Genomic DNA, 17,724 nt, shown 5'->3' with positions numbered 1-17,724 from the left:
ATATATACAAATACAAAACTCATAACACTCACCCATGACCTATAATAATGTTTTACAACAGCAAACTATTGCATGGCCTGGCTGCTGTAGGGTAGCCTTGTAGTATTCAGGGATATGAGTTTAGCATCCATTATATTATTTTCATGTATTCAGTTTAGCTGAATACATTGGCCAACAACAAAAAAAAAAAAATAAAATAAATAAATCTTACTTTTTCAGCAGAGGTTTGCAGATTCTAAAGGAAATTGGTCCACTGATTCCAAAAATATCAAAATTATATCTATATTCTTCTCCATTGAAAGATATACCGAAATTTATGTAACTTAATGAATGACCAATTATAAATATAATATGTTAATATATATGAGTCATTCATTTTAAAAATATTTAATGAGACATATATTGTACTACATAAATCATATTTCCTTAGGAATGTTTCCCACTCAGAGTTTTTTTTATAGTCCATTTTGCTTTTCCTATTAAGAAACCAGGAGTAATGTCCCATCATGGCAGTGTCCCAAAGACCTTTGTACCACTTTTCTATTGTGGATATGTCCTGATGAAAGCATTCCTCTTACTCTTCTTCATCTTTATATCACCCAAATTTTCAGGAAAAAAACACAAGATGGTAGTGAAGAAAATCAAATTTCAAAGACATTCAGCAACCCATATCTTTATAGCATTGCAGTAAAGTTGGTGCACTGCCATGATGCAGTAAAGTTTCACAGCAGTGTCCCAGAGATTCATAATTATCTTCTTTCTGCCTTCCAAGAAATCAATGTGAAACTGCTTTAAACATTCGCCAAAATGCTAGTTCATTATCCTCTAGGTTTGTTTTGAATACATAATCTTTGGGGAGTTTCTTTATTTGAGACTCAAATTGGGAAACAATTCCCTTAGGTAGCAGAATCCACTTCCTTCTTTATCCAGATCCTTAATAGAATACACATTTTCTATGCAAAGATGAAGAAGAACCTTCTTTAGGTCACCCAGTGGAACATATTTTATGTTACTTCTTCCTTGTAAACATTCCTACATTTTTTCCCACTGCTGCACAATATAATGTTTTTCTATTGCCTGACTGTCCCCCAAACATAGAAAGTAGCAGTAATTTGTGAAATCCTCCTACAGACTAATGAGTAATCCTTAAGATCACTACAGAAATTCCAAGCAAAGTCATGGTAACTTATTGAACTCAGGATCTTGGACATGCTCTCAAATGTTTCTTTCAAGCCAACAACATGAAATAGAGGAACTAATGGGAAGGTATTTCCATTGCAGTAAAAATGCTTTTAAACTTAATTTTGAGGCATCAATAAATATATGCCATTCATCAGGATTGTATTCAATGCCCAGTTTGTTCAGAAGATTACTAATGTTTTTATAAGAGCACATACCAGCTTCCATAATGAAATATTTTGATACTGCTTTGTGACATTTTCAATATACTCTAATTTTAGTTCCTGCTTCAAGTAACTTCCACTGTTTTAACCTAGAACCAAGGACTTCTGCTTTTTTAGATTAGTTTAAATCATAAACTAAATTGTCCAACTCTTGCTTTAAGTGCAGTTCATTATAATTTTTTTTGCTTTTTATCTATAATCTGTTGAAACAGATGGTGCGGCAAAGTCTGCAACACGAGAATCCTTGCTATATTCATCACTACTTTGTTTATCCCATAATTTTTTGAGGATATGGTATCTGCACATCTTCATTATTTTTTTTTTGCTTTTTATCTATAATCTGTTGAAACAGATGGTGCGGCAAAGTCTGCAGCACGAGAATCCTTGCTATATTCATCACTACTTTGTTTATCCCATAATTTTTTGAGGATATGGTATCTGCACATCTTCATTATATGGATTACGGCATATTGCATATGATATGTTAGGATATTTTATGCTGTGCTTGTCTTATTCTAGACATCCCTGATATTTTTGCCATGCAGGTATAGCAATTGTTAGTGTGGTCATGTAGTTGTCACCACACTGTAGGAACAACAAAAGGCATATGATGCTCATTTCTGAGCCACATCCTCAGATTTGTGATGCAGGTAATACAACACAATGAATTTCAAGTTTTTTCCTGATCACCAATCTTGCAACCAAAGTACGTTGAATATGAACTTTGGTTATATTTAATCATACCGTAGATTTTTCTGCCTCAGAGTTTTTGTTATAAACTGTCCACACAAACAGCAGAAATTGTAAGGGTGATTCAAACACTTCCATTGCTTCTGCTTGAATATTTTAACAATACAGTGCCAAGAAAAACACAGAAAAAACAAACAGTATGCAAGAGATATGCAGATAAACTGTGCACATACTCACACTACAATTGTCTTTCTGTTACTGAGAGAGAGAGAGAGAGAGAGAGAGAGAGAGAGAGAGAGAGAGAGAGAGAGGTGGGAGGCAAACAGACAAGGTTGAACATGTTAACCATCCCTATTATTATTACTATTTATAAGTACATGCAGACATTATTATTTGCAAGTAATACAACAGATCAGTGTTATATCTACTTTCTCAAATCATAGTTATATATTCACTGATGAACCAAAACATTATGCCCAGCTAGTCATGCAAATCGAAGCAACTGCTGGTGAACTATGGCATGTGCGTGGGTCGAGACACTGTATAAAAAAACACCTGATACTGAGCTCCGTTAATCAGTGTTACTCTTGTTCTTCAGCTGGGAAAGGCAGCGGACTTAAGTGAGTGTGACAAAGGCCAAATTGTAATGGCTAGATGACTGGGTCAGAGTATATCCGAAACGGCACAGCATGCTTGGGGTCAGCCGTGGTTAGTACCTACCAAAAGTGGTTCAAGGAGGGAAAACTCAAGAACCCTGGTGAGGTGTTGGATAACCATGGCTCATTGATGCTCGAGGTGAGTGAAGGCTCTCCCAGATGGTACGTGGCAACAGAAGGGCAACTGTGGTGCAACTCGCCAGTAATTGGAATGCTGGTGATGGGAGTAATGTGTCACAAAACACAGTACATCGAACCCTACTGAAAATGGGGCTGCTTAGCCGCAGGCCGCTCCGAGTGTCCATGCTAACCACGGTTCACAGGCGACAATGCCTACAATGGGCATGCGAGCATCGAAACTGGACCTTGAGTGATTGGAAGAAGGTCATCTGGTCTGATGAATCACGATTCCTGTTGCACTGTGTGGACGGCCGGGTATGTGCGCATCGTTTACCTGGGGAAGTGATGGCACCTGGATGCACTGTGGGGCAAAAACAAGCCGGGTGCAGTGGTGTCATGCTTTGGGCGATGTTCTGCTGGGATACCTTGGGTCTAGTTATCCACATGCCAGGCGCTCTGATGTCTACCTCCTACCTAAATATCATTGCTGACCAGGTACACCCTTTCATGACAACAGTCTTCCCCTCTGGCAGTGCCGCCTTTCAGCAGGATAATGCACCATGCCACACCACCCAGAACATTCGAGACTGGTTTGCGGAACATGAGGAAGACTTGCAGGTATTGCCCTGGCCTCCAAATTTCCCAGCGATCAATCCCATTGAGCATCTGTGGTTCGTGTTGGAACAGCAACTCAGATCTGTGGCATCTCAACCATGTACCTTTAAGAGGAGTTAAAGGATCTGCTGGTTACGTGTTGGTACCAGATACCACAAGACACATTTAGAAATCTTGTAGCGTCCGTGCCTTGCCGGGTGCGAGCTGTTTTGGCTGCACGTGGAGGACCAACATCATATTAGGTAGGTGGTCATCATGTTTTGGCTCATCGGTGTATGTATTTAGAAATTGTTACTTGACGTGATTAAAAATTATTTTCGAAATCTATACATAAAAATTGACTGCAAATTTCCAATATATTAGTGGAGATATAAATCATGTTGGCCAATGATATTTATTCTGTTACAGCAGATATTTTATTGCTATAACTACATGTTTGTAACATCTTCATTTCTACATACATTTCTCAGCATCAATTTCCAGTCCACTGTAATAGAGGGTATGCCAACTGACAGCTCCAGTACTTATGCCTAATTTTCGTACATTTTATGCTAATTTCTTACAAGTTGCATTGTTGTTATCTTTTCTCTCTTTCTACATTGACTGACCTTTTTAAAATGTTAAATATCCACCTAAAGAAAGAGTTGACTAAGTGAGCTTTTTATCATTACAAACTGTGCTATAAAGCCACAAAGCAGCATGTTTGCTGTTGTCAGGCTAATCTTACACAGTAATACCCCGAAGTTACGCGATAGGTGGGTCCGACGAAAATCGCTTAAGTCAAATTCGCATAAGTCGGGGTACAACTTTGCATATAAATACATATAAATTTTGTTTAATTGGGACCAAGGACTAACAAAAACACTAGTTTAAAAGAAAAATATTTAATAAAATTGCAGTTATTTATACATATTAATACAAATTACGTATTAAAAAAATAAATCAGTTACGTAAAAAAGTTATTTCGATGTCGATGGCTTCATAAAATCTAACAAATTCGTCTGACGACAGTGGCTTCTTTTTTTCACGCAGAATTTCTTCGTAGCAAGCTAATAATTTTTTATTCCTTGCTTTGTAGCTCTAATGTGTTCTTCGTTGGAGTCTATGTGTTCTAAAATTTTTAAGCCCTTTTCAATTGAGCTGAGACCTTCTGTCAAACTTGCATCCTACGTGGCCCTTCGTTTTTGAGCCACGATGGGAAAACTTGTACAATACCCGTAAGACTGCCAATCGTCCTTTTGGTATTCGTCTCCAAGAGCTACTCAATGAACTTAATATCAAGGTAGCCCAAACATCAAAGCAACCCTTTCCACCCTGGCATGCTCGTGTCCTGGTATGCGACTTGTCGCTTAGAAACTGGGGAAAGTCGGACACTCCATCAGGTGTCTACCTGCAGCTTCATTCAGCACACCGAACTGAATATTCCAACTTCGCGCCAGTCTACACAGAAGGTTCGAAGTCAGAATCATATGTGGGATCTTCTGCTGTCTTTACAGACAGCACTATATCAGAGTAGATTCCCTCTGAATGCAGCATATTTACTGCAGAGCTGCACGCTGTAGAGTTAGCCTTGGATCATATTAGTAAATGCCAATACCAATGGTTCATTTTATATTCCGACTCTCTTAGCATGTTACAGGCCTTAATATCTGTGAGGTATAATCCTCATCCAGTTCTGTCTAGCATTCAGCAGAAGATTCACGTTCTCCATGAACGCGAATATGACATCCGCTTCTGCTGGATTCCCAGCCACATTGGGATTAGGGGAAATGATTTGGCTGACGCCGCAGCCAAATCAGCAATTCCCAATAATAACCGCTGCCTGTTAGTCCCTTATACAGACTACAGGCAAATAATACACGAGAAGATTCACTCCCAATGGCAGGATTCGTGGAATAGACAGACTGCGAATAAATTATATCGTATAAAGCCTGTAATTGAACCGTGGCAGTCTAGTCTGCGCAGGAATCGTAAGGAGGAAGTTGTTCTAGCTCGTCTCCGCATAGGACACGGTCATCTTACACATTCTTTTCTGCTGAGGGCAGATGACTGTCCTATGTGCGAGAACTGTGGCACAGTTTTATCCATGAGACACATTTTAATTGATTGTCCAGATTTTAGAAATATCCGTTTTACCGCTTTTAGTCATCTGACTGAGCCATATACACTCAGTCAGATTTTATCTGACAATGACAATGTGTCTGCTGTTTTTAGCTTTTTAAAATCAATAAATATTTTTAATCGAATATGTAGTTTACATTTTTCCTTTATATATTTGTTATACCTTTGGACATAGTGACCTATCTAATTAGGTCACTGAAAGTTTAAACTTTTTTATAAATGACATGGTCTTGGTGCATTATAGCCTTAGTAGCTAATGCGCCAATAAAACCAAACCAACCAATCTGTCAAACTTGCAATTGTCATGTGCTTTTCTGGTGGAACTGGGTCTGAAGTGTCGGATAATTCAGTGACGTTTTGCTCACGCATCTCTATGAGCTCATTCATTGTCAGCACCTCACTATGTGAATCCAACAGCTCGTTGACATCATCACCATTGACTTCCAAATCTAATTGCCTGGCAAGATTAACAACTTCTTCTATCATATGAGCGACATGATCAGTTTCTGGCATTGTTTTCGACTCGTTTTTGAAAAAAAATGGACAAAGTTTCTTCCAGACATCATTCAATTTTTTTTGTGAATGTCATCCCAAGATTCTTCAATGATTCTTACGGCATCTAAAACATTGAATTGTTTCCAAAAGTCTTTAACAGATATCTCACTATTTTGTCTCATAGCTTCATTCAGACTTGCAAACGAACGTCTCGTGTAGTAGGCCTTGAATGTTTCGATGACTCCCTGGTCCATTGGTTGAAGCAAGCTGGTTGTGTTTGGAGGCAAAAACACAACTCTCACATGTCGGTCGAAATTAATTAGGGTGGCAGGCGGATGCATTGTTAATAAGAAGGATCGATTTAAATGGAATCTGTTTAAACTTGCAATAACGTTTGACTTTGGGTATGAAGTGGTGACCAAACAAGTCCTCAAAAATGGAAGCTGTCACCCAAGCTTTATGATTTGACTTCCAAATCACTGGTAAGCTAATTTTAGATATATTTTTTAAAACTCTTATGTTTTCGGAGCGATAAATTAAGAGAGGTTTTAACTTGCAGTCACCAGCTGCATTCCTGCCGACCATCATTGTCAATCGGTCTTTGGAAACCTTAAAGCCTGGAAAGTTTTTTATTTGTGAAAACGATGTAATTTCCGACAAAAGTTGAGCACGAATTCGAATGCACACATATAAATATGACAGTTGGAATGCAAATTCTTGTATATGTGTGCAGCTCGTGCAGCAGCAAAGTTGAATTTTGTTCATCTTTTGCTCTCACTCTCCGCCGTCGCACCGTATATTGATAGCATATGAAAAACGACCTTGAAGATAGTGGGCGGCAGTGTTGCCAAACGAAAAAATCAAGAACCGCGTAACTCCGAGTTCGCATAAGTCGGGGTATTACTGTAATTTGATTAGAGAGCCCATTTATAGACAAAATCTGTTTTATCATTTATATGTTTTTAGTTGCTTCAAAAAACTTGAAAAAGCTTTATTTAATATTATTATTAGACTTCCCATATAGGAATAACAGTTAGTTGTGCAAGGCCCTTTTTTTTCTTAAATGTGGTTGATCACCATTTTTAAGCTTTCATGTCATGTCATGTCAACAGTTAGCTTAATATCAAGAAACATGCTACTCTGGAAACCCATAGCAAAATTTTTGATAGCAATAAAAGATTCTTTTAGTCAACTCTCGAATCTAGTCAGATTTTTACAGTACTGCTCAACAAAACATTACATTTTTCTGACAGCATATAGTGCTGCTATGATCCAGCAGTAAACAGTATTAATCAGGAAAACCTAAACAAAGAACCTGTGATACTACATCAAATTTAAATGAATTGATATGGTGTTTATTTTAAAATTACTTATCTCATAAATTTAAAAAAGACATATTCATATATAACATATGGTTATATGTATATTAAAATGTTTTATTGTAACCTTTTCCAGTTGCTTAGCACTCACATCCCTTCCATTTCTTCCCTACAGAAATCTATATATAAATGAAAGTATGTTTTCATTTATATGAATAGTGAAGCCCCTGGACATTGCACAAGGAGGGTCAGATTGACATCAGATTTTCAGCATATGTTGAAATTTCCTTGAGGTTGTTCGAAATCCTCAGAAAAAAATGCCCTTCTTGCCCCCCCAAAAAACTTGGCTATAAATTTTTTAAACAGCTTCAATCCTTTTCAAAATTTCAGGACTTGAGAATATTCTGTGTTCCATTCTACTGAATGTCATGTTAATTGGTTAGCATATTTATCCTGTGCATTCTCCCCCTCCCCTTTAAAAAGTACTGCTAACCATTACTCGAATGTCATGTGCTGAAGCACTTCTTGAGTATAGTATTTAACCCCTGAGGTACACTGTTTGATAACTGGTCAGCCAAATAAAAAAAAAAAAAAAAAAAGAATTTTTTTTTCACTCCCTGTTAAAATTACGGGTGAATCTTGTAGATTTGACATTGATGAATTCAATTATGACAACCATATTGCTGTAACACCCACCAATTTTAAGGGAGAAGGGATTAAAGTCAAAAACTAAGTTTCTACTAATAAAGATTTCATAAATTTTAAGAAAATGTTACATACAGTACTAAATATTGAACAATGGGTCTGTTAACCCATTGTTCTCTCTGCAAAAATGTTTATCTAATACAAAACACTTATTTTATCGGTTTTTTTTTTTTTATAAACTTCCATTGGTGTCTTCTGTACGAGATTCCAACAGTAGTTTTCCAAGATATTTGGACTCCATTTTTCCTGTTATCTTTTTTCCATTTGAGAAATATTTTGGTGAAACCTTTCACTGTGCTCATTGGAGAAGACCGCTCCCAAGTTTTCAGGGAAAAAGTCTAAATGGGAATAGACGAAATGAAACTTTAACAATATGTTGCATCTCAACTCTCTGTATGCTAAAATTAGCTCATCTGCAATTTCACTGTAATTCTGTGATTTCTCATTGCCTAAAAAAGTTCCAGCAGACATTTTCAGATGCCTTCCAGTCTCTTACTTCTGTAGCATTTAATTTTTTAGTGAATTCCTCATCTTGGAATAGCAATTTGATTTGAGGACCTACAAAAATTTCCTCTTTGATCTTGGCCTCACTAATTTGAGGAAACTTTTGCCTCGATCAGGAAAATCCTTCTCCTTTTTTGTCCATCGCTTTAACAAATATTTTTATCAAACTTAGCTTGATGTGCAATGGAGGTAAATAAATTTTTGACTTATCTACCAAAGGAGGATGTGTTACATTTTTCTGGCCTGGTGTAATTTCTGAATGGTCTGACCATTTTTTTAACCTAAAGTGGCAATCCTTCGCTCAGTTGCCCCACTCATATAAAAAGCAGTAGTATTTAGTGTATCCGCCTTGCATTCCAGTCAGCAAAGCTAACACTTATAGGTCGGCACAGATATTTCATTTGTATTCTTAATAGCATATTTTTTACAAAAGAACCTGTAGGTTCTCATATGTTTCCTTTGTGAACTGCATAGGCCAATGGTATAGATGGATACTTATTTCCATTATGGAGTAAAACTGCTTTCAAACTGACTTTGGTTCAATCAGTGAAAAGCTTCCACTGCTCAAGGACATGCTCCAGATGTAACTCTTTCAATAATTCCTGGACATTGTTACAATAAACCAAAGCATCATCCATGGAGTAATAAGTTATTCTGTCAGATTGCCTCTTCCTATAAAAAGACACCTTGACACCCTTTTCAAGAATATTCCACTGCTGAACTCATGATCCTAGTAATTCAGCCTTGGTTTTGGAGAGGTACAAATCTCTGACCCAAATTGTTCAATTCTGCCTGAGTGATTAGATGCGACTTTTTAGTTTCAAGAGTTGAAAAGTCTGGATCTGTACTCATTCTGGGTTCTCCATCTTCTGGAGACTCCATTTCCAATCCTGAATCAGAGTCAACTCCATAAGTTTCTGGTAGTTATGGCACTAGCATTGTATCATTGTGAGAAACCGGCCTTAGAGCAGAAGGTATGTTGGGATACTCTACTTCATTGGTTCCCAAACTGGGGTCTGCGAACCCCTGGGGGGGGTCTGCAAAACCACACCCTGGAACTAGTCAAATTATTCATTCTATGTATAGCAAATTGATGATAAATAAAGTTATTATTGTATATTTATGTAAAAATAAGAATAAAGTTGAGTTGTTTTAAACATAAAACTTTGAATTTTCTTTTCAGAAAATATATACACTGAGTGATCACTGAATTACGACCACCTAATACTTTGTAGGTCCTCCTTTTGCCTTCAGTACAGCAGCTATTTGCTTGGCATTGATTCAACAAAATGTTGGAAGCGTTCGGGAAGTATGGCCAACTAAGCTGTGTGTAATGTGGCTAGCAATGCAGGTATGGAGGTGATTGGTGTATCCAGATGCCTGATATGCCTTTCCATAGTGTCCCACAAGTGCTCTATGGGATTGATATCAGTGGATTTTGAAGGCCAATTGATATGCTGGAAGTCAGAACTGTGTTCCTCAAGCCATTCCTGCACATCAAGTTCCCAATGGCTCGGCGCATTGTCATCTTGGAAGACACCATCGGCATTCGGGAAAAAGTGTAACGTAGCGGGGTATACACAGTCAGCAAGCAGTTGATGATAGCGGAGACCAGTGATATGTTGTTCCACATGCACCAGGGGTCCAAGTTCCTGCCAGTGAAACATGTCCCACACCATACAACCGCCTCCACTGGCATGCACTTTTGATACCATGCATGATGGATGAAGAGCCTCATGTTGTTGATGCCAAATCTGTACATGACCATCCATGGTGTGGAGTAAATAATGTGACTCATCCGACCAGCACACTTCTTCCAGTCTTCTAACGTCCAACTTGCATGCTCTTTGCACCAGGCAAGTCTTTTCTGGCATGGCCATGCGACGCATAGCCATGCCAGATATTGTTCCGGGTTGGCCCATGTTGTATTGGGTAGTCAACTCTTCAACAGAGCTGAGCATGTTCGCCTGTACGAGTCGTTGGATCCGGTGCTCACCTCTAACTTCAACCTTTCGCTGTCCTTTACAGTTTTGCCATTGGATTGTTGTTTGACCATTTTGATGCCAGTCCTGGTACACTTTAACAATGGCAGCTCTCGAACACCCCCCAATTCAGTCGCTTGGGAAATCGAGACACCAGCTCGTCGAGCTCCCACAATCTGTCCTTTATCAAAGTCCGATAAATCCTTCCTTTTACCCATCACGCTCGGAATTTTCCTACCTACTGAACTGCTGACACATTATCTAGACTATGTAGGTCAACTAACTGCACACTCATGTACCTCACGTGGTCAACAGGTCGCATTCAGTTTTCATAGGGGTGACATAATTCAATAGTCACTCAGTGTGTGTGTGTGTGTGTGTGTAAATATACACACACACACACACACACACACCGATGAGCCAAAACATTATGATCACCTATCTAATATGATATTGGTCCTCCACATGCAGCAAAAACAGCTCGTACCCAGCGAGGCATGTACACTACAAGATTTCTAAATGTGTGTTGTGGTATCTGGTTCCAACACGTAACTAGCAGATCCTTTAACTCCTGTAAGGTCCGTCTGTGGTTGAGATGCCGCAGATCGGAGTTGCTGTTCGAACACAAACCACAGATTCTCAATGGGATTGATGTCAGGGGAATTTTGAGGCCAGGGCAATACCTGGAAGTTTTCCTCATGTTCCGTGAGCCAGTCTCGAATAATCCAGGTGGTGTGGCATGGCATTTTATCCTGCTGAAAGGCGACACCGCCAGAGGGGAAAACCGTTGTCATGAAAGGGTGTACCTGGTCAGCAATGATGTTTAGGTAGGAGGTAGACATCAGAGTGCCCGGCACGTGGATAATTGGACCCAGGGTATCCCAGCAGAACATCGCCCAAAGCATGACACCACTGCCACCGGCTTGTTTTTTCCCCACCGTGCATCCAGGCACCATCACTTCCCCAGGTAAACGACACACACGTACCAGGCTGTCCATGTGGTGCAGCAAGAATCACGAGTCATCAGACAAGACGACCTTCTTCCAATCACTCAAGGTCCAGTTTCGATGCTCACGTGCCCATTGTGGGTGCTGTCACCGGTGAACCGTGGTTAGTATGGGCACTCGGAGTGGCCTGCAGCTACGCAGCCCCATTTTCAGCAGGGTTGGATGTACTGTGTGTTGCGACACATTACTCCCGTCACCAGCATTCCAATTACTGGCAAGTTGTGCCATAGTCGCCCTTCTGTTGCCACGTACCATCTGGGAGAGCCTTCACTCACCTCAAGCATTGAGCTGTGGTCACCCAACACTTTGCCAGCAGTTCATGGGTTTCCCCTCCTTGGACCACTTTCGGTAAGTACTAACCACAGCTGACTGTTAACACCCCACCAGCCATGTCGTTTTGGATATTATCTGACCCAGTCATCTGACCATTACAATTTGGCCTTTGTCAAACGCTTAATTCTGTTTCCTGTCCCATCTGAAGAACAAGAGTAACATAACACTGATTAACGGAGTTCGGTAACAGGTGTTTTTTATACCATGTCCTGACTCATGCATGCATCGTAGTTCACCTGCCCGTTGCTTCAATTTGCATAATGAATCGCTGGTCATAATATTTTGGCTAATCAGTGTATATCAGTGGTTTTCAACCGGGATGCTGTGGCACCTTAGGGTGCCGCAACAACATTCCAGGGGTGCCACGTAATTTGGATTTAAGTTACTTAAACTAATTATTATTTTTTAATTTATATGTTTATTTCATTATAAAAAGATGTACAGTATCTTTTTAATTTTGTGGTGATCTATAATTGATGTTTACTTAGTACCTCTGTATAAAGAATAAAATTATATACTGTATATATATAATTTGTATTATGAAATGTAGTTTTTATAATTATATTATTGGAATAAATGTCATATAACATATATATTTTTTAATATTATATATATATATATATATACAGAGAGAGAGAGAGAGAGAGAGAGAGAGAGAGAATCGGATCTAACAGGCAGAAAATTGAGTAGGGGATGCCGCAAAATAAATTAGTTAGGGGTACCATTATTAAAAAAAGCTTGAAAACCACTGGTGTGTGTGTGTGTGTGTGTGTGTGTGTGTGTGTGTGTGTGTGTGTGTGTGCTTGGATTTCCCAGAAAAACCAGAAATATTGATCATGCAAAAGTAACAATTGTTTATGAACAGAACAGCAAAAGGCTTTGATTTATGGCTACCTCTAAGCCAACCTGTTAATATCCTTGAACATGAGCTACAGGAAATCTTTGTAGCCCATACTTTATCTTGATCTCTGACCTTGCATACAAAATAGAGTTCATAGGCTTTTCTCACAAGTTGTGACGGTGGCTTCTGCTGCAATTTTAATACCACTTTTCTGCAAATGTAGCAAAACCAATCAGGCTTATTTCAGCAAGTATGCCACATATTTCGTGTACAATTGAGGTATGTGCACGTAAGAATACAATTAAGAATTTGTAGATTTTTATTTCTAATCTAAACAGTTATGATTTACACTTGTTCACTTTGTTCACCATTCACTAGTCATCAGTAAAGTAAGCAGTCTCTCCGTGCTATTAGCATTAGTAGAGGAATTTGATGCAAGAAAGCAAGCTTATGCAGCATCAGCCAAAAAAAAAAAAAAAAAAAAAAAACCACTTCCACTTCACCCCTCTGTTCGTTCAAAATACCTGTCCAACTGAGCCTTAAACTTATTTAGGCTATCAACTTCCACGACAAGGGATGGAAGTCTGTTCCACCAACCAACCACCCGCTGGCTAAAGGCAAATTTCCGCACGTCTATCCTACATCTGTCTTTCCTCAATTTGAATTTATGCCCACTCAGGTGATTATTCTGAGCGAGAGGAAGAATCCCATCAGCATTTAGCATGCTCAAACCATTCAAGGCTTTATACACCTCTATCAGATCACCTCGCTGGTGCCTAGTCTCCAGACACTGTAATTTGCAAAACGTAAGCCTTTCTTCGTAAGAGCACCCCTTTGTTTCATTCACTAATGTTGTTGCCCTTCTCTGTACTTGTTCCAGCAGCTCTACATCCTTCTTGAAATGAGGCCTCCAGACCTGTATACAGTACTCTAGGTGTGGCCTGACCATTGCCTTATACAAGGGAATAATCACCTCCTTATCCCTGCTAGAAAAATTCCTATATATCATTGACAATACACCATGAGCTACTCTTGCAGCCCGTCTGCACTGCTCAGAGAACTTCATATCTGCCTGCACAACCACCCCCGGGTCCCTTTCATTCTCTACCACTGTCAGTGTAGTAGCACAGAGTTGATACGTTGCTCTGGGGTTGCTGTTTCCCATGTGTAGTACTTTACATTTGTCAATGTTAAACTTCATTTGCCACCTCTCAGCCCATCTGCTCAACCTTTCCAGATCCTGTTGCAGCAGCATAGTGTCAGTAGTGTTCTTGACAACCCTGCCTACCTTTGTATCATCTGCAAACTTCGACATTAAGCTTGATATACCATCATCAATATCATTTATATATACAGAAAACAATAATGGACCCAACACTGAGCCCTGAGTGACTCCACTAATAACATTAGTCCACGATGAGCAGTGTCCATTGATTACCACTCTGTCTTCTCCCCCTCAGCCACCCCTCAGTCACTTTATCCACAGCAGTAATTTGCCTCCAGTGTCACACTGCTCCAATTTGTGCAGCAGTCTTCCATGTGCAACAGTATCAAAAGCCTTACTTTCTAAGATCCAAGTATATAATATAAAAGTTATTCCCTGCATCCAGTTCCTTTGTGACTGCATCATAGTATCCAATCAAATTGGTCAGGCAAGACTTCCCCTTAACAAAACCATGCTGTGTCTGAGCTATAACTGAAGTCTTGTCTAAATGATCCTGCAGTGCTTCTTTAACTAGTGCCTCCATTAATTTTCCTGGAACAGAAGTTAAACTCACAGGTCTATAATTACTTGTGTCAGCCTTTGATCCTCCTTTGTGAATTGGGGTCACATTTGCACATCTCCAGTCTGTGGGTACCTCCCCTGAGTCCAAGGAAGCTCTCATAATTATGGCTAAGGGTTTGCTTACTTCCTTTGCTGCCTCCTTTAATATAACTGGATAGATCCCATCCACCCCGGATGCCTTTCTTGTGTTTATCTTCAACAATTTCTCCTCCACTTTACTCTCAGTTATTACAAGATTCTCTAGCTTACTGCTAGAGTTGAATACACCTCTGGCTTTCCCCTCGCTAAATAACTCCTCACGTGTAAATGTCAATGCAAAATATTCATTTAGTTTGTTAGCTACCTGAGCAGGATCATCAACAGTTGACCCATCGATATCAAGTGGACCAATCTGATTCATCCCCTTCCTTCTAGAGTTTACATAAGTAAAGAACTCTTTGCTGTTTTTCTATGCATCCCTTGCCAAAGATTTCTCGTAATCTGCCTTCGCCTGCCTAACCTCCTTTGTAACTTGGTTACAGATCAACTTGTATCTATAATAGGCTTCTGTGTCATGTGTTAATTTGTATATATATCCCATGCATGTTTCTTCTCTGCCATATGCCTCATCAGTTCATCTGACATCCATTTAGGCCTAAACCTTGAACAATATTTCTTAGTTGGTATGTAAAGCCTAGTAGCTTCCAAGATAAGTTCTTTGAATGCTTCCCATTTTGCATTTGCTGTTGGTAACATCATCAGTTGGTCCCACTGTATAGAATTTAAATACTGTCTCAGTCCATCGTAGTCGCCTTTACGAAAGCAATAACCCTTCCCTTTACCCCTAATGGTAGTTACCTCTTTGAGTAAATCCCACTTCAGCACACTGTGATCACTGCCACCTAGTGGTTCATTTATCTGCAGATTCTTAATGCATGGAGAATCACTGCTGATAATCAAATCAAGAGTATTCCTCCCTCTAGTTGCCTCCTGAACATGCTGATGTAGAAAACAATCATCCAATAAATCCACAAAAGCCTTGCTAGTGTGTGAGTGACCAGCCCCCAAATTCCAGTCAATATCTGGGAAATTAAAATCTCCCATTATAAGACTCTCTGATTTACTGGCCCACTCTATTTCCCTGTACAGTTTCTTATTATACTCATCAGAGTCATTAGGCCTATAGCACACTCCTACTCTCAATTTTGATCTCCCAATGCTTATGTCACACCAAACTGACTCGATACTGCACTGTCCAGCGATGTCCACTGGCTTCACTTCCTTGGATTTTATGTATTTCTTAACTAATAGCATAACCCCTCCTCCCTTCCTATCCAGTCTATCCTTTCTGTAGACGCTGTACTCCCCAAATTCCAATTCTGCATTCCTTATATCTGTGTGACACCACGTCTCTGATATCCCAACAATATCTGCCTTTGATGTTTTGAGCAATACCTCAAATTCATCAAATTTATTTACTAAATTCCTAGCATTGGTGTACACGCAAGTATACATGCACCTATTTGAATTCCTTTTTGAATTCCTTTCTTGGAAACTTGATTTACTTTCCTAACAATGAAGTAATTTTCTTTGGTGATTTTAATGTCCACAAACTAATTTTCTTTAATTTTATAGCTGCACAAGACCCATTTGGTTGTTACTGAGATGTGATCACAAAGGAACTGGATGCAAAAACTAATTTTGATATCATATACTTATTAGCATCCTACTTTTCTACTTTTCTTGTAACTCTTTCATTGATGATCTTGGTAAATCACCTCATACTCATACCATACCAAACACATTCCATGCAGTGGCTTCTGCAATTACTTTTGCAATTGCTAATGACCTTACACAACAACTTATTCATTTACCTATCAGAATACCAGAGAGAGTCATAACCATACTCCCAACAATCTTCATCTTTCCTCACTAACAAACCTTCAGAGTACACAGTTAATGTTAGTGGTCCTCTGTGTACCTCAGATCACAACTTGATGATGGTCTCTTCTCCAGTGGAGCCTCTATCACATGGCCATTCTGAGCCTTGTGTCTTTTGGCATTACAAGAATGTGAAATGGGACAAACTATGGAATTTCTTTTTTAGCTTTTTTATTGTTGGATTACTGCCTTAAATCTGATCCAAATGTTTTCTCAGATTGTGTCAGTGAAATTATTGTTGTAGTGATGAAATCTTTTATTCCTCATTCCAACCTAAAATCACATCTTTTATCTATACCTTGGTTTTCCAATAAATGTGCCAAGACTCTTCAATATAAGAATATTGAACCAACTTTTCGTCTTCCTCATTTATTCATTCAACTGCCGTTTTCTGGAACAACCTTCCTTCATACGTATTTCCTGAAAATTACAATCTACAGAAGTTCAAGTCCAATGTCAACAAATATCTTCTTTCGTCTTCTCAACCTCCAACCCAAGCACGCTGCTAAGTACTATAGGTTCTAATACCTCTCGTGTTTGGGGTTCACATAAAAAATTTAAAAAAAAATAGCATATTGCATCTGCCTCGTATCCAAATATCCATCTTCAGTTTCTGTTTACAGTCAAAACTTGCAGCAGATGTAAAAAGTTATTAATCAATTCAAACTCTATTTTGAACAGCCTGAGAGTAGGAAACTTGCTTCTTGTTCAACTGGTAAAACCCTCTGGTCTCTGGCCTAAACTAAATGTAAAGCTAACTTATTAGCATCCTGCTTTTCTTCTAACTCTTTCATTGATGATCTTGGTAAATCACCTCATACCGTACCATACCGGACACATTCCATGCAGTGCCTTTTGTGATCTTCTAGATAACAGAAAGCACTGCATGGAAAGAGATAAGAATAATAGAAGAATTCTGAACAATCTTGATGCCAAGAAAGCTCCAGGTCCTGATGGCATTTCACTTGTTCTCAAAGCCTTTTTACTCTTTCTTATTCTGTTGGTGTTTTTCTTTCTTTTTGAAAATTTGCCATATTTGGCCATTTCCTAAAAAGGGCAATAAATACCTTCCCTTTTTCCATCCCACAACACCTGAACTCTTTCCACAGTAATAGAGACATCCATCAATCACCAGCTCTCAAACTATCTCCAAAGCCTTCCACCTGATCAGTGATCACCTCAATCACTATCCCAGTGGTGGAATCCATATTGAATTCCATCATTATT

General features: G+C 39.0%; 1 protein-coding gene across 1 annotated transcript in view; it reads left to right on the top strand.

Annotated features, from left to right (window-relative positions):
* Positions 1-17,724, top strand: part of LOC150090896 (sorting nexin-25-like) — a 325,882-nt gene that overhangs the window by 136,235 nt on the left and 171,923 nt on the right. The gene's annotated exons all lie outside the window — the stretch shown is intronic.

This window comes from Mastigoproctus giganteus, chromosome 1, assembly GCF_048544385.1.
Source record: "Mastigoproctus giganteus isolate SK-2022 chromosome 1, ASM4854438v1, whole genome shotgun sequence".
NCBI lineage: Eukaryota > Metazoa > Arthropoda > Arachnida > Uropygi > Thelyphonidae > Mastigoproctus > Mastigoproctus giganteus.
This window is presented reverse-complemented; position numbering and strand designations above follow the sequence as displayed.